At 47.5% G+C, this 18,648-nt stretch overlaps 1 long non-coding RNA gene across 1 annotated transcript in view; it reads left to right on the top strand.

Moving 5' to 3' along the window:
* The window catches only part of LOC134935762 (uncharacterized), a 214,661-nt gene extending 196,253 nt beyond the window's left edge, over positions 1-18,408 (top strand). Inside the window, exon 2 of the long non-coding RNA XR_010180392.1 lies at positions 18,174-18,408. This is a non-coding gene — a long non-coding RNA (uncharacterized LOC134935762). The remainder of the gene's footprint in view (positions 1-18,173) is intronic.
* Positions 18,409-18,648: the final 240 nt, after the last annotated feature.

Here is an 18,648-nt window from a genome sequence, read left to right as displayed (position 1 = left end):
CCGCGCTGGCCCCGTGCGGGGAAAACTGTGTGCCGGACACCGTCATGAAGCCCATGGAAGGCATGCTGGCGGCTAAGGGGAATGCTGGAGCCGGAGGCCACGCAAAACCCCCGGGGAAGGACTGGCTCCCCGCGAAGCCTTGCTGCGCTGCTACCGAAAGCGCCCCGCCGGGCGTCATATAAGCCGCCGAGACGGATGTCTGTGTGGACCCAAACTGAAAAGGACCGGGAAGGGCGTGGAGAGGGGTTTGAAAACCGACGAGCGGGGGCGCCGTTAATGGCGTCGGGGCGTCTGACACCCAGGAGGAGCCCGAGCAGGCCACCGAGGCCGGGGGAAAACCCTGCCATGCGACTGCCGCCGGGGCGGGTGTGGCGGCCGCCGCTGCCACGTCCCCCGCCCCGGCGACGCTAGGCCCAAACGGCCCAATATTATTTAAATTGAGGTGCGGTGTGCTAAACCCCCCGCTGGAGGGGGGTAGTATGGGGCCCTGTATTGTCCCGGGGACAGCGGGAGCCGCTACCCGCTGCCCTGGGCTCATATCCCCCAGCTGCATATTGACCCCCCCCCTCGCCCCCCGCAGCTCTGCCGCGGCCGTCCGGCACAGCTTGTGCCCCCAGGACGCCGCCGAGAGCCGACCGCGGGGATGGAGGAGGAGGGCCGGAGGCACTTATGGAAGGAGGGAGGGAAGTCGTTTCGCCCGCGGGAGGCGCCGGGGAGCGCGGCCCAGCCGGACCGCGCGCACCCGCGCCACGTGCAGAGCGGCCGCCGGCCGCCGGAGGGGAAGTGCTGCAGACGCCCGAGGCAGGAGGGAGAGGAGAGGCCCGTCCCGCTGCGAGCGCCGGGACGCGCGGCCCGGCCGAGCCGCGCGCATCGGCACCACGTGACGAGCGGCCGCTGGCCGCCCGTCTCCGTGCGGCAGGGGAGCGGGCTGTAACTGCCCGTCCCCGCCGCCTGTCTGAAACAGGGGGAAGTCCTCTCTGTGGCGCAACGCTCGGGGAGCGGAAGGCGCTCCCCGCATCCACGAGGCGCCGGGGGGGGGGGGGAGCTGCACGTTTTGGACGAGGCATGGCAGAGGGGGGAGAATCTGCAAAAGTAGACAATGACACGCAGAGAGGGGGCACAGCACTGTATAATGCCCTAGAGAAGGCAAATGAAATTCAAAAAAAACAATAACAAAAACAATTTACAGGCAGTGAAAATAAGCAATAGTACTTATCCTTCCTGGGGCATAAACTGAAAGGCAAGAGGGAGTCTAGCAAGATGGCCACCCCCTATATACTAACCTAAGACCCTCCTCTTCATCCTGATGCACAACCCCTTAAACCAATAGGAAAAAACCAACCGGGAAAACTGATCTGCCTAGCAACTGCTTAGTCATTTAACAACCAATCACAAAAAGTTGATCGCTTATATGGCCTCAGGCTTATGCAGCCTTCAGCTTATCTAAACTGCACTGTCTGGTGGTCACTCACTATATAATATTATGTACTCCTGGCTCCTGCTATAACCTATAACTGGCACTGCAGTGCTCCCCAGTCTCCCCCACAATTATAAGCTGTGTGAGCTGAGCAGTCAGACAGATATATAATATATATAGATGATGCAGCACACTGGGCTGAGCCTGAGCAGTGCACACAGATATGGTATGTGACTGAGTCACTGTGTGTATCGCTTTTTTCAGGCAGAGAACGGATATATTAAATAAACTGCACTGTCTGGTGGTCACTCACTAGTAAACTCTCTGCACTCTCTACACTTCTACAGTACTCCTCCTAGTCCTAAGCTCCAGTAAATCTCTCTCTCTTATAATCTAAATGGAGAGGACGCCAGCCACGTCCTCTCCCTATCAATCTCAATGCACGTGTGAAAATGGCGGCGACGCGCGGCTCCTTATATAGAATCCGAGTCTCGCGATAGAATCCGAGCCTCGCGAGAATCCGACAGCGTCATGATGACGTTTGGGCGCGCTCGGGTTAACCGAGCAAGGCGGGAAGATCCGAGTCGCTCGGATCCGTGTAAAAAAAGCTGAAGTTCGGGCGGGTTCGGATTCCGAGGAACCGAACCCGCTCATCTCTAGCAGTTAGGAACTGATTGGCCGGCACTTTATCTCTCTCCACTTTGATAAATCTCCATCCTAGAAACTGTGCATTTCATTGTGATTTTCCAATTAGGAAATGCTTTTCAATTATGATCTTCCATGGGCAAAGCTATCCATATTGTTTCGCTGATTGCCTGTGAGGTGGCTGTTCGCTATCTTTGCTCAGCTGAACTTCTTTGAGCATTTCAACACCGGAGGGAAGGAGGGAGAAATGAAGAGGCAGCATCGGGTGGTTTGCAGGGCTCTGCTCTTTTCCATTATCCCTTCAAGAGGCCCAGGTCTGCTCACTTACTATCACAATCCATTACAGAAGTCATTAGCAAATGGAGAAGTAGATTTCCACGCTGGGTGCAGGCTCTATTTCCAGCTAATGACAGCGCGGAGTTTAATAGTCTTAATGCAACTGGTTTTGTAGCAGCAAACATAATTAAAAGGAAAATTACATGTAAAACCAGGTCTATTAATAGTTTACATTTTGTTCGGCGTGAACATAAAGCATCGGCATTCAGTGGTAGCTCGGCTTATGCGGTGACGAGCTTCTGATAATTAGTCACTTACTGTGCATAGCATTGGACGTAGAAAGAGAATTTGGTGTCAGGAAATTGTCCGCTGCTCTTTTTTTTATTTATTTTTTTGTATACGATTGTTGTTGCCTTTTGGGGGGTTGGTTCGTTTTCTTAATACTGTATGTTTCTGAGGGGGACATGTACTAAGCGGTGATAAAAGTGGTGGAGAAGTGAGCCAGTGGAGAAGTTGCTCATGGCAACCAATCAGCATTGACGTAACATTTATAATTTGCATACTATACAATTGAACGGAGCAGCTGATTGGTTGCCGTGGGCAACTTCTCCACTGGCTCACTTCTCCACTTTTATCACTGCTTAGTACATATCCCCCTAAGCCTTAATAATAGCAAAATGTTGTTCCCATGAATTCTTATACTGTGTTACCACTAAGGTCCTGGGGCAAATGTAGGATTTTGGATGGAAGGTTGATTTTAGATTTTTATCACATTACCTCTGTCCCTTCCCATCTCTATGCTCTACATGATCAGTCCGTGTGGCTCCAATTATTAAACGGAATCCCTTTCTCTATCGAAAAACATATAGGTATTTTCACGGTATATAAAGCTTTATCTGTTGGCAGAGTGTTGTGGTGTCGGATAGGGATGATAGTCCACAAAACGGCACTTAACCAGGATGATTGGTTTATTCAGATAACAGAGATAACAAGTTGTAGCATATAGAAGATGTTCTGCAGCAGCAGGAACTCACAGTATACATGTGAAGCAGTACAGCGTCTCAGCACACACAGGATCCGTCTGTATACACACTGGGTGCGGCTGCGGGGTAGACAAGGTCACACACTGAGGAGAGTAGAAGCTGCACGTCAGTGCAGTTGTCTCCCCCAGGAAGAATTTTCTCAGACTGTGCACTAAGCACCTCCTCCTGCACTGAGCTGACACTAGGAGGGAAAACACTAGAGCAGGGAAGCTGCTTCTAGTATACACACAGGGCGCAGCTGCGGGGTAGACAAGGTCACACACTGAGGAGAGTAGAAGCTGCACGTCAGTGCGGTTGTCTCCCCCAGGAAGAACTCTCTCAGACTGTGCACTAAGCACCTCCTCCTGCACTGAGCTGACACTAGCAGGGAAAACACTAGAGCAGGGAAGCTGCCTCTAGTATACACAGAGGGCACGGCTGCGGGGTAGACAAGGTCACACACTGAGGAGAGCAGAAGCTGCACATCAGTGCGGTTGTCTCTCCCATGAAGAACTCTCTCAGACTGTGCACTAAGCACCTCCTCCTGCACTGAGCTGACACTAGGAGGGAAAACACTAGAGCAGGGAAGCTGCCTCTAGTATACACACAGGGCGCGGCTGCGGGGTAGACAAGGTCACACACTGAGGAGAGCAGAAGCTGCACGTCAGTGCAGTTGTCTCCCCCAGGAAGAACTCTCTCAGACTGTGCACTAAGCACCTCCTCCTGCACTGAGCTGACACTAGGAGGGAAAACACTAGAGCAGGGAAGCTGCCTCTAGTGCTGGGAACGGAGACGGACCACAGAGTGATCCACTGTCTAACATTATCAAGGGTTAACTGCCAAAGATAGCCATGCTATTGTCAGACTTAACCCCAGCCATCAACAATAATTAGCCCCGACCCCTCCCTGCAAATAACTGCATTTTGGGGGTGCAGGGCCTAGTGACTAACAGCCCAGCCCCGCCCTATCCCCAAACTGACAAGCAGCGCACGTACTGTAGGTATGATCTGAGTTTGCAGCCATTTTTGTGACATGTCTATGACACTCCCCACAACACAACAACATAAGATGGAGCATCTCCGCGGACCTGCCTGGCCACTTTCCCTCTCCCCTCCCAGTCACCACCCGGGAGCACCCAATCCATTTCCAAGACACATCTGAGACCGCGAGTCTCAATCTCAACTGCGATTTTGTGTAGAGATGAGCGCCTGAAATTTTTCGGGTTTTGTGTTTTGGTTTTGGGTTCGGTTCCGCGGACGTGTTTTGGGTTCGACCGCGTTTTGGCAAAACCTCACCGAATTTTTTTTGTCGGATTCGGGTGTGTTTTGGATTCGGGTGTTTTTTTAAAAAAACACTAAAAAACAGCTTAAATCATAGAATTTGGGGGTCATTTTGATCCCATATTATTATTAACCTCAAAAACCATAATTTCCACTCATTTTCAGTCTATTCTGAATACCTCACACCTCACAATATTATTTTTAGTCCTAAAATTTGCACCAAGGTCGCTGGATGACTAAGCTAAGCGACACTAGTGGCCGACACAAACACCTGGCCCATCTAGGAGTGGCACTGCAGTGTCACGCAGGATGTCCCTTCCAAAAAACCCTCCCCAATCAGCACATGACGCAAAGAAAAAAAGAGGCGCAATGAGGTAGCTGACTGTGTGAGTAAGATAAGCGACCCTAGTGGCCGACACAAACACCGGGCCCATTTAGGAGTGGCACTGCAGTGTCACGCAGGATGTCCCTTCCAAAAAACCCTCCCCAATCAGCACATGACGCAAAGAAAAAAAGAGGCGCAATGAGGTAGCTGACTGTGTGAGTAGGATTAGCGACCCTAGTGGCCGACACAAACACCGGGCCCATTTAGGAGTGGCACTGCAGTGTCACGCAGGATGTCCCTTCCAAAAAACCCTCCCCAATCAGCACATGACGCAAAGAAAAAAAGAGGCGCAATGAGGTAGCTGACTGTGTGAGTAAGATTAGCGACCCTAGTGGCCGACACAAACACCGGGCCCATTTAGGAGTGGCACTGCAGTGTCACGCAGGATGTCCCTTCCAAAAAACCCTCCCCAATCAGCACATGACGCAAAGAAAAAAAGAGGCACAATGAGGTAGCTGACTGTGTGAGTAAGATTAGCGACCCTAGTGGCCGACACAAACACCGGGCCCATTTAGGAGTGGCACTGCAGTGTCACGCAGGATGTCCCTTCCAAAAAACCCTCCCCAAACAGCACATGACGCAAAGAAAAAGAAAAGAAAAAAGAGGTGCAAGATGGAATTGTCCTTGGGCCCTCCCACCCACCCTTATGTTGTATAAACAAAACAGGACATGCACACTTTAACCAACCCATCATTTCAGTGACAGGGTCTGCCACACGACTGTGACTGATATGACGGGTTGGTTTGGACCTCCCCCAAAAAAGAAGCAATTAATCTCTCCTTGCACAAACTGGCTCTACAGAGGCAAGATGTCCACCTCATCATCACCCTCCGATATATCACCGTGTACATCCCCCTCCTCACAGATTATCAATTCGTCCCCACTGGAATCCACCATCTCAGCTCCCTGTGTACTTTGTGGAGGCAATTGCTGCTGGTCAATGTCTCCGCGGAGGAATTGATTATAATTCATTTTAATGAACATCATCTTCTCCACATTTTCTGGATGTAACCTCGTACGCCGATTGCTGACAAGGTGAGCGGCGGCACTAAACACTCTTTCGGAGTACACACTTGTGGGAGGGCAACTTAGGTAGAATAAAGCCAGTTTGTGCAATGGCCTCCAAATTGCCTCTTTTTCCTGCCAGTATAAGTATGGACTGTGTGACGTGCCTACTTGGATGCGGTCACTCATATAATCCTCCACCATTCTTTCAATGGTGAGAGAATCATATGCAGTGACAGTAGACGACATGTCCGTAATCGTTGTCAGGTCCTTCAGTCCGGACCAGATGTCAGCATCAGCAGTCGCTCCAGACTGCCCTGCATCACCGCCAGCGGGTGGGCTCGGAATTCTGAGCCTTTTCCTCGCACCCCCAGTTGCGGGAGAATGTGAAGGAGGAGATGTTGACAGGTCGCGTTCCGCTTGACTTGACAATTTTCTCACCAGCAGGTCTTTCAACCCCAGCAGACTTGTGTCTGCCGGAAAGAGAGATCCAAGGTAGGCTTTAAATCTAGGATCGAGCACGGTGGCCAAAATGTAGTGCTCTGATTTCAACAGATTGACCACCCGTGAATCCTTGTTAAGCGAATTAAGGGCTCCATCCACAAGTCCCACATGCCTAGCGGAATCGCTCCGTGTTAGCTCCTCCTTCAATGTCTCCAGCTTCTTCTGCAAAAGCCTGATGAGGGGAATGACCTGACTCAGGCTGGCAGTGTCTGAACTGACTTCACGTGTGGCAAGTTCAAAGGGCATCAGAACCTTGCACAACGTTGAAATCATTCTCCACTGCGCTTGAGACAGGTGCATTCCACCTCCTATATCGTGCTCAATTGTATAGGCTTGAATGGCCTTTTGCTGCTCCTCCAACCTCTGAAGCATATAGAGGGTTGAATTCCACCTCGTTACCACTTCTTGCTTCAGATGATGGCAGGGCAGGTTCAGTAGTTTTTGGTGGTGCTCCAGTCTTCTGTACGTGGTGCCTGTACGCCGAAAGTGTCCCGCAATTTTTCTGGCCACCGACAGCATCTCTTGCACGCCCCTGTCGTTTTTTAAATAATTCTGCACCACCAAATTCAAGGTATGTGCAAAACATGGGACGTGCTGGAATTTGCCCATATTTAATGCACACACAATATTGCTGGCGTTGTCCGATGCCACAAATCCACAGGAGAGTCCAATTGGGGTAAGCCATTCCGCGATGATCTTCCTCAGTTGCCGTAAGAGGTTTTCAGCTGTGTGCGTATTCTGGAAACCGGTGATACAAAGCGTAGCCTGCCTAGGAAAGAGTTGGCGTTTGCGAGATGCTGCTACTGGTGCCGCCGCTGCTGTTCTTGCGGCGGGAGTCCATACATCTACCCAGTGGGCTGTCACAGTCATATAGTCCTGACCCTGCCCTGCTCCACTTGTCCACATGTCCGTGGTTAAGTGGACATTGGGTACAACTGCATTTTTTAGGACACTGGTGAGTCTTTTTCTGACGTCCGTGTACATTCTCGGTATCGCCTGCCTAGAGAAGTGGAACCTAGATGGTATTTGGTAACGGGGGCACACTGCCTCAATAAATTGTCTAGTTCCCTGTGAACTAACGGCGGATACCGGACGCACGTCTAACACCAACATAGTTGTCAAGGCCTCAGTTATCCGCTTTGCAGCAGGATGACTGCTGTGATATTTCATCTTCCTCGCAAAGGACTGTTGAACAGTCAATTGCTTACTGGAAGTAGTACAAGTGGGCTTACGACTTCCCCTCTGGGATGACCATCGACTCCCAGCAGCAACAACAGCAGCGCCAGCAGCAGTAGGCGTTACACGCAAGGATGCATTGGAGGAATCCCAGGCAGGAGAGGACTCGTCAGAATTGCCAGTGACATTGCCTGCAGGACTATTGGCATTCCTGGGGAAGGAGGAAATTGACACTGAGGGAGTTGGTGGGGTGGTTTGCGTGAGCTTGGTTACAAGAGGAAGGGATTTACTGGTCAGTGGACTGCTTCCGCTGTCACCCAAAGTTTTTGAACTTGTCACTGACTTATTATGAATGCGCTGCAGGTGACGTATAAGGGAGGATGTTCCGAGGTGGTTAACGTCCTTACCCCTACTTATTACAGCTTGACAAAGGGAACACACGGCTTGACACCTGTTGTCCGCATTTCTGTTGAAATAGTTCCACACCGAAGAGCTGATTTTTTGGGTATTTTCACCAGGCATGTCAACGGCCATATTCCTCCCACGGACAACAGGTGTCTCCCCGGGTGCCTGACTTAAACAAACCACCTCACCATCAGAATCCTCCTAGTCAATTTCCTCCCCAGCGCCAGCAACACCCATATCCTCCTCATCCTGGTGTACTTCAACACTGACATCTTCAATCTGACTATCAGGAACTGGACTGCGGGTGCTCCTTCCAGCACTTGCAGGGGGCGTGCAAATGGTGGAAGGCGCATGCTCTTCACGTCCAGTGTTGGGAAGGTCAGGCATCGCAACCGACACAATTGGACTCTCCTTGTGGATTTGGGATTTCGAAGAACGCACAGTTCTTTGCGGTGCTACTGCTTTTGCCAGCTTGAGTCTTTTCATTTTTCTAGCGAGAGGCTGAGTGCCTCCATCCTCATGTGAAGCTGAACCACTAGCCATGAACATAGGCCAGGGCCTCAGCCGTTCCTTGCCACTCCGTGTGGTAAATGGCATATTGGCAAGTTTACGCTTCTCCTCCGACAATTTTATTTTAGGTTTTGGAGTCCTTTTTTTACTGATATTTGGTGTTTTGGATTTGACATGCTCTGTACTATGACATTGGGCATCGGCCTTGGCAGACGACGTTGCTGGCATTTCATCGTCTCGGCCATGACTAGTGGCAGCAGCTTCAGCACGAGGTGGAAGTGGATCTTGATCTTTCCCTAATTTTGGAACCTCAACATTTTTGTTCTCCATATTTTAATAGGCACAACTAAAAGGCACCTCAGGTAAACAATGGAGATGGATGGATACTAGTATACAATTATGGACGGACTGCCGAGTGCCGACACAGAGGTAGCTACAGCCGTGAACTACCGTACTGTGTCTGCTGCTAATATAGACTGGTTGATAAAGAGATGTCGTAGTATGTATGTATGAAGAAGAAAGAAAAAAAAACCACGGTTAGGTGGTATACAATTATGGACGGACTGCCGAGTGCCGACACAGAGGTAGCCACAGCCGTGAACTACCGTACTGTACTGTGTCTGCTGCTAATATAGACTGGTTGATAAAGAGATGTCGTAGTATGTATGTATGAAGAAGAAAGAAAAAAAAAACCACGGGTAGGTGGTATACAATTATGGACGAACTGCTGAGTGCCGACACAGAGGTAGCCACAGCCGTGAACTACCGTACTGTACTGTGTCTGCTGCTAATATAGACTGGTTGATAAAGAGATGTAGTAGTATGTATGTATAAAGAAGAAAGAAAAAAAAAACACGGGTAGGTGGTATACAATTATGGACGGACTGCCGAGTGCCGACACAGAGGTAGCCACAGCCGTGAACTACCGTACTGTACTGTGTCTGCTGCTAATATAGACTGGTTGATAAAGAGATGTCGTAGTATGTATGTATGAAGAAGAAAGAAAAAAAACCACGGTTAGGTGGTATACAATTATGGACGGACTGCCGAGTGCCGACACAGAGGTAGCCACAGCCGTGAACTACCGTACTGTACTGTGTCTGCTGCTAATATAGACTGGTTGATAAAGAGATGTCGTAGTATGTATGTATAAAGAAGAAGAAAAAAAAACCACGGTTAGGTGGTATACAATTATGGACGGACTGCCGAGTGCCGACACAGAGGTAGCCACAGCCGTGAACTACCGTACTGTACTGTGTCTGCTGCTAATATAGACTGGTTGATAAAGAGATGTCGTAGTATGTATGTATGAAGAAGAAAGAAAAAAAAACCACGGTTAGGTGGTATACAATTATGGACGGACTGCCGAGTGCCGACACAGAGGTAGCCACAGCCGTGAACTACCGTACTGTACTGTGTCTGCTGCTAATATAGACTGGTTGATAAAGAGAAGTCGTAGTATGTATGTATAAAGAAGAAAGAAAAAAAAACCACGGTTAGGTGGTATACAATTATGGACGGACTGCCGAGTGCCGACACAGAGGTAGCCACAGCCGTGAACTACCGTACTGTACTGTGTCTGCTGCTAATATAGACTGGTTGATAAAGAGATGTAGTAGTATGTATGTATAAAGAAGAAAGAAAAAAAAACCACGGGTAGGTGGTATACAATTATGGATGGACTGCCGAGTGCCGACACAGAGGTAGCTACAGCCGTGAACTACCGTACTGTGTCTGCTGCAACTGGATGATAAATAATGATATAAAAAATATATATATATCACTACTGCAGCCGGACAGGTATATATATTATATAATGACGGACCTGCTGGACACTGTCTGTCAGCAGAATGAGTTTTTTATAGAATAAAAAAAAAAACACCACACAAGTGAAGTCACACGACGAGTGTTTAACTTTTTCAGGCAATCACAATATAGTATACTACTAACTATACTGGTGGTCAGTGTGGTCAGGTCACTGGTCAGTCACACTGGCAGTGGCACTCCTGCAGCAAAAGTGTGCACTGTTTAATTTTAATATAATATGTACTCCTGGCTCCTGCTATAACCTATAACTGGCACTGCAGTGCTCCCCAGTCTCCCCCACAATTATAAGCTGTGTGAGCTGAGCACAGTCAGATATATAATATATACATAGATGATGCAGCACACTGGGCTGAGCAGTGCACACAGATATGGTATGTGACTGTCTTGTACTCCTGGCTCCTGCTATAACCTATAACTGGCACTGCAGTGCTCCCCAGTCTCCCCCACAATTATAAGCTGTGTGAGCTGAGCACAGTCAGATATATAATATATACATAGATGATGCAGGAATGCAGCACACTGGGCTGAGCAGTGCACACAGATATGGTATGTGACTGAGTCACTGTGTGTACCGTTTTTTTCAGGCAGAGAACGGATATATTAAATAAAACAACTGCACTGCTGGTGGTCACTGTGGTCAGTCACTAAACTCTGCACTCTCTTCTACAGTATCAGCCTCAGGTCAATCTCTCTCTCTCTCTCCTAATCTAAATGGAGAGGACGCCAGCCACGTCCTCTCCCTATCAATCTCAATGCACGTGTGAAAATGGCGGCGACGCGCGGCTCCTTATATAGAATCCGAGTCTCGCGAGAATCCGACAGCGTCATGATGACGTTCGGGCGCGCTCGGGTTAACCGAGCAAGGCGGGAAGATCCGAGTCGCTCGGACCCGTGAAAAAAAACATGAAGTTCGTGCGGGTTCGGATTCAGAGAAACCGAACCCGCTCATCTCTAATTTTGTGTTTACGGGCTCTGAACGCATGCGCGGTGCAACCTAGACGCATGTGCAGTAGAAAAAAACCCGGTGAATCAGGCCCCGACTGTTCCTCTAACCTTTTCTCGCAGCTTAACTACAGCGCTCATTGCCCTTCATATGATTAATAGCTACCGTTCCGCAATGTTTTCTACCCTGTTACATATCTTTATACCATCGGATAAAAACAAGGCTTCTCCTGCAGACCGCAAGTAACGTTACTATTGTCCTTTGACCAAATGATTTTCCATTCCACTACATTTACGTCAAATCCAGGGATTTTCAGTTTCTGAATTAATTTATTGGGATACTGCATCAAAGGCCTCACTAGAAAGCAAATACAACCATATCCACTGATCCACCTGGATCTAACGCTTTAGTAACTGACTCAAACTAATCTTTTACATTTGTTTGACATGACCTCCCAGCAAATCATTAATGCCGCCTTGGATCTTGTAATTTGTTTCACTTTTTACCATTGATTGCATAACTTTTCCTGTTATTGATGTGGGACGCACACAGGGGGTCATTCCGAGTTGTTCGCTCGTTATTTTTTTCCGCTACGGAGCGATTAGTCACAAACTGCGCATGCGCAATGTTCGCAGTGCGCCTGCGCCAAGTAAATTTGCACAAAAGTTTGGTATTTTACTCACGGCCTAACAAGGTTTTTTTATCGTTCTGCTGATCGTAATGTGATTGACAGGAAGTGGGTGTTTCTGGGCGGAAACTGACCGCTTTATGGGAGTGTGGGGAAAAACGCAGGCGTGTCAGGGAAAAACGCGGGAGTGTCTGGAGAAACGGGGGAGTGGCTGGGCGAACGCTGGGTGTGTTTGTGACGTCAAACCAGGAACGAAACTGCCTGAACTGATCGCAGTGTAGGAGTAAGTCTCGAGCTACTCAGAAACTGCTAAGAAATTTCTATTCGCAATTCTGCTAATCTTTCGTTCGCAAGATGCAAAGCTAAGATACAATCCCAGAGGGCGGCGGCTTAGCGTGTGCAATGCTGCTAAAAGCAGCTAACGAGTGAACAACTCGGAATGAGGGCCACAGTCTTCCTCTTTAAGGCCTATTTGTGCAGTGGAACAAAGTTTGCCATTCTCTGGTCACCAGGAATTATACGTTTCAGTAAGTACCTGCAAGGCACCTGGAGGGGGCATGACTAAAGGTGGGTACACACTGATAGATATATCTGCAGATCAATTGATCAGCAGATATATCTATGGATGGATCGGGCAGTGTGCAGTGTGCCCACCGCCCGAGAAGAGATTGGCCAATATATCGGCCAGTGTGTACCCACCTTAAGACATAGCAAGGCTAGTCTGTCTCCAGCCTGCTTCATACTATGTTTAGTGCCACCCTTGCCACTATTTACGTCATGCCCTCTGTACTACCCTGCGTTGGCTGTTGCTACAAATACATAGGACACAGAGAACATTCCACTGACTTCTATACAGTACATAGAACATTCTGACTTCTATACAATACAGAATGCATTGTACAGACAGATATACCATACAGAGAACATTTACAGTGAGCATTCTACAGACTGATAAACAGTACAGAGAACATTCTACTGACTGCTATACAGAACAGAGAGCCCTCTACAGACTGATATACAATACAAAGAGCATTCTGCTGACTGATATAGGATACAGAAAGCATTCTACAAACTGATATACAGTACAATACAAAGAACATTCTACTGACTGATAAAGAATACAGAAAGCATTCTACAGACTGATATACAGTACAATACAAAGAACATTCTACTGACTGCTATACAGAACAGAGAGCCCTCTACAGACTGATATTCAATACAGAGAGCATTATACTGACTGATATAGACTACAGAAAGCATTTTACAGACTGATATACAATACAGTGAACATTGATGAAGAACACTCTACAGAGACTGATATACAATACAAAGAACATTATACTGACTGCTATACAGCACAGAGAGCCCTCTACAGACTGATATACAATACAGAGAGCATTATACTGACTGATATAGAATACAGAAAGCATTCTACAGACTGATATACAATACAGTGAACATTGATGAAGAACACTCTACAGAGACTGATATACAATACAAAGAACATTCTACTGACTGCTATACAGCACAGAGAGCCCTCTACAGACTGATATACAATACAGAGAGCATTATACTGACTGATATAGAATACAGAAAGCATTTTACAGACTGATATACAATACAGTGAACATTGATGAAGAACACTCTATAGAAACTGATATACACTACAAAGAACATTCTAATGACTGGTATACAGAACAGAGAGCCCTCTACAGACTGATATACAATACAGAGAGCATTATACTGACTGATATAGAATACAGAAAGCATTCTATAGACTGATATACAATACAGTGAACATTGATGGAGAACACTCTACAGAGACTGATATACAATACAAAGAGCATTCTACTGACTAATATAAAGAAAGCATTCTAATGTCATATACAATACAGAGAACAGTCTACTAACGAATATACAACGTCTGTCCTTATTTTTCTCTCCTATTGCCCATACACCAGTTTTTGCTTGCCCTACATCTTCATCTGACACCCCAACCTTTGGCCTGTAATATCAACTCTGGACTTCTGACCCCTTGCTATTCTTCTGGATTCAGATTCTGTATGTCACCGCTGTGTCAACCGTAGTGACCTCCCAGCTAAGTCCACCCTGCCTTGCAGCAGTTCTTAGCGTTGGATTTCAGGCTCAACACTACTAAACCTTCACTGACAGAAATAAATCCTATTCTCCAGTTATGACAGCCTGATATTCAAAGGTGTAGCCGGTACTAGGTGCTACTTGGAAGGGCAGAGTTTGCTTTTGCCATGCTGCACCCCAGGCACAATCATCATATCATATCACATTGTGCTTCTTCCTGCAATCAGTTACTGCAGAGTGCGCCTGGTAACCGGAACACTGAGGGTGGCGTGGAGAGACAATTAAGAGCCAGGAGCTGAGGTGAGAGGCTTATCTGTGCCCTCATTACCCCAGGAGAGAGCTGACTGACACATGGATGCCTCATTACAGGAAGGACCTGGATACCTGGCATTGAAAAATGAGGTGTAGTATGGCTGACCGGCGGTCTCCTTACCGCCGGTCAGCTTACCAACGCCGGGATCCCGGCAGCATACCGACGCCGGGATCCCGGCGGGGAGGGGCGAGTGCAGCAAGCCCCTTGCGGGCTCGCTGCGCTCGCCACGCTGCGGGCTCAGTGGCGACCTGCGGTCGCCACGGGTTGTATTCCCACTCTATGGGTGTCGTGGACACCCACGAGTGGAAATAGTCCCTGTTGGTCGGCATGCCGACCATCGGGATACTGAACCGGCGGGATGGTGGAGGAGGTCATGTGACTGTCGGTCAGCAGACCGCCGGTCACATGAATACCACCCGAAAAATGGGAGGTCACAGCAAAAGCACTTTCCCTTTCTTAACAATTTCTTTTTTGCATTACTGCCCATTGGGATGACCATTGCTGCATACCCTAGTTACTGCAAGCACTGAAGGACTTGTATAAGTTGGCATGAAAAACATTTTGCAATTTTTATTTTTTTAAAGCCAATATCTCATACCGTATATGTGTCATTTATTTTTTTATGTAATTATCTGTCCTAACTTTTACTTTTTCAAAACAATTTATTTATTTTTAATGACTAAATTACTTATTTATCAAGCAGGGAATGACTCGCCTTGGGGCCTAGTCACACGAAGTGGACACAGCCGCAAGTTACGATGGCGTGTCATTCCGTGCTTCCGAATCTGTTCTGCGTCGCTGACACCGCATGTGAATCATAATCAGGTCTCTTAAGCTACAAATGAACCAATCACAGTCTCTGGCACATTACACCTGGCTGCAAAAAATTTTTTGGGGTTTTTTGTTTTTATGCTTCTTTAAGTGATTTTTTTTTTTTTTTTTGCTATGCTTCTTTATGTGATTTTTTTTGTTATGCTTCTTTATGTGATTTTTCTTTGTTATGCTTCTTTATGTGATTTTTGTTTTGTTTTTTTGCTATGCTTCTTTAGGTGATTTTTTTTGTTATGCTTCTTTATGTGATTTTTTTTGTTGCTATGCTTCTTTATGTGATTTTTTTTGTTATGATTCTTTATGTGATTTTTTTTGTTATGCTTCTTTATGTGATTTTTTTTTTTTTTTTATTGTTAAGGATGATGCATACTAATGCACCACAGTTGGCAACCTGAATCTTTGTTCTAATTTGCACTACTGTAGAATGTGGTTCTAGTTTTTGTGTCTAAAAACCTGTTTATATCAATATAATAAATTGTCCGTGTTCCGGCCCGGTTCCTGTTGTAAGCGGAAAACATTTCAGTCCTTACATAATGGCAGCAGCCTTAGCTCATTTTGAGCTGGCATTGTGCTGCGTAGAGGTGACAGGAGGTTGGTCGGGTCTTCGGATGTCCTGGGGGGAGTTATAGGTTTATAAGGGAACCTGTCAGAAAGAGAAGGTTAATCAAGCACATCAGGACTGCCCATAGGTCCTGGAGCATTAGCTCTGGGCTGACAGTTAGGAATGAAGGCTGAACAGCCAGGTACCGACGGGTTCTCAGCTGGAAAGGAACGGGACGCAAAGTAGGAAGCTAAAAGCAAGTGACAGGGATGGTGGACATGCAGAGGAATTAAACAGTACACCGGAGACTTTCTCTCTGAGAACTGTGCCCCCCCCCCCCCTCCTCCTAATGAATGGTTCTTGCTGTCAGTACAGTACACAGTATATGCACAGTATACGGTGTGCTAGGTTTGCACTGGTTTTAATAGCAGAAGGACAACTTTTATGAGTGACATATTTCTATGATGCCATTGTCTGAGCAGGGCACATCATATATCAAATTAAAGGTCTTCATCCAGATATTTGCATAATTATATTGGCGTTGTAATTGGTTGCTTCTATTCGGAGTTATGTGGCAAAATGTACACCAACCAATTACAATGCATCATCATTGAGCTCTTTGAAAATGTGACAGTTGGTGAACTCTCCCTGTTCACCTGTTGGGTGACCTAGAACACGTGACCTGCTGGGTGGTCTGGAAACTGTGACAGTTATTTGCAGCCACACACTAAGCAGGGATTTTTCAACTCCTAAGGGGGCGAAAAGGGGTAAAATGTTCCGCCCAGCAAACCTCTGCCCAGCTGGAATCGGGCACATCAGATAGTTGAATTGGAAAACAATGAATTGAACACGTAAAGTTTGAAAACTTTTTCATACCCGTAAAACAATATTTCTTGTTCATGTCGGTCACAAAAGATTTTCAACATGAGATGTGAACAGTTGGACTTTTGGCCTTAATGGCGTAAGTCACTTTGTGAAAGAACCGAGGCAGAGTCTGTCGTTCTCTTGCAATATCTAATGATACGTTTTAATCAACTCATTTTCACCTTTGAAGAAATTAGGTGTGTATGTAATGAGAATAATGAATAGTAAGCTATAGGAGTATAAGAAGTCACAGAGGAGTTCCATGATCCTATAGATCAGGAGTGTGGCACTTGATATCCCGGCTGTCGGGATCCCGGCGAACTGCATACCGGCGCCGGAATCCCGACAGCCGGCATACCGACAACTATTTTCCCTCTTGGGGTGTCCACGACACCCCTGGAAAGAGAATAAATAGCGTGGTACGCGTATCGCGCAACCGTGTCCGCAGCATTGCGAGCCCGCAAGGGGCTCTTTTGCGCTCGCCCCGCTGTCGGTATACCGGCAGTCGGGATCCCAGAGCCAGTATGCTGGGCACCGGGATCCCGAGCGCCGGCATACCGTAGTAGACCCGATCAGGGGTATTCAGCATGCGGCCCACCGGCCACATCCCAGCATTCACTGCCATAGTTGTGCTATTAGGACATACTAAAATAGGGATTCAGTATGATTTATCATCAGGCGGGATGCCGGCTGTCCATGTCCCGACAGCGGCATCCCGCCCCACCAGAATGTCGGCAGTGGGGCTTGCCATGCTGCGGGCTCGGTGGCTTGCTGCGCTCCCCATATAGGTTCTATTCCCACTCTATGGGTGTTGTGGACGCCCACGAGTGGGAATAGCCCTGTTCTGCCGGGATTCCAGCTGGCGGCATTGTCAGCTGCCGGGATTCCAGTGTCGGTATCCTGACCGCCGGGATACCGACGGCTGGCAAATTGACTGCATCCCCTAAAATAGGCATGCTGGGATGTGTAATGCCACAGCAGCTGGAATACCACATCTTGAATGTTTCTGCTCTAGAATGTAAGCTTACGTCAGAGCCCTCTTACCTCTATCCCACCTCCAAGATTTCTCACGTGCTGCTCCTTTTCTCTGGAATTCTCTACCTCTCCCCCTCAGACTCTCCACCTCTCTAGAGAACATCAAACGATCTCTCAAGGCCCACTTCTTCACCAAAACCAGACAACCTTCATCTTAACCCTGTGTTCCACCCTCACGGTCTACCCCATCTGTATCATCCTTGTCTGTGTGCCCCTCCCCTTTAGAATGTAAGCTCTCACGAGCAGGGCCCTCTTCCCTCATGTGCTTATCCTTTTCTTACTTAGACTATCATCTACTCCCTACGACGGCACCTAACCCTTGGTCTCTACCACCCTGATGCTTATCGCAGTGTCACATCCCCTGATGCAGCAATGTGTATATACCCTGTACTTGTCCTACATTGTCTTGTACTGTAAGTCGCTGTTAACTTGTTTTGCTCATTTGTTTCTGTACTTTCTTGGTTCACAGGTGTCAGGAAACATCATTCGCACTGCTGGAAACCATTGATACGGAGGCTCCGTAGGGCTGTGACAGTACATAGAAGACCCCCTGTCCTGACCGCCGGATGAGAATTGTACTTTGCAATGTTTTCTGTGCAAAGGGAAAATTTCCTCATTAATATTTGAACCAAGTATATTCCGCCTTTACATGTGGTGCTGAATGTTCTGCATTATAATGAACAAATAAAGTACACAAGTAATTACTTCTAGAAGCGTGCATTAAATAAATATACATAATTATTTCTTTTTTTTCTCCTTTTTTTTTGCCCACTTGAAAGGCTGCAATTATAGCTTCATAAAGTGCATTAAGGAGACACAAATCCCCCTGTGCTGATGGTGGGAGATGCAGATAATGTGGAGGTCATTTATGAAGCACAAGACAGCAGCCGGGCAGCACAAATGCACTGAGATATCTGCATAGGCCTACCGGCGGATGAGGAAGT

This window comes from Pseudophryne corroboree, chromosome 6, assembly GCF_028390025.1.
Source record: "Pseudophryne corroboree isolate aPseCor3 chromosome 6, aPseCor3.hap2, whole genome shotgun sequence".
In the NCBI taxonomy this organism is placed as follows: domain Eukaryota; kingdom Metazoa; phylum Chordata; class Amphibia; order Anura; family Myobatrachidae; genus Pseudophryne; species Pseudophryne corroboree.
Note: the sequence above shows the minus strand (reverse complement) of the source record. Positions and strands in the feature narration are given on the sequence as shown.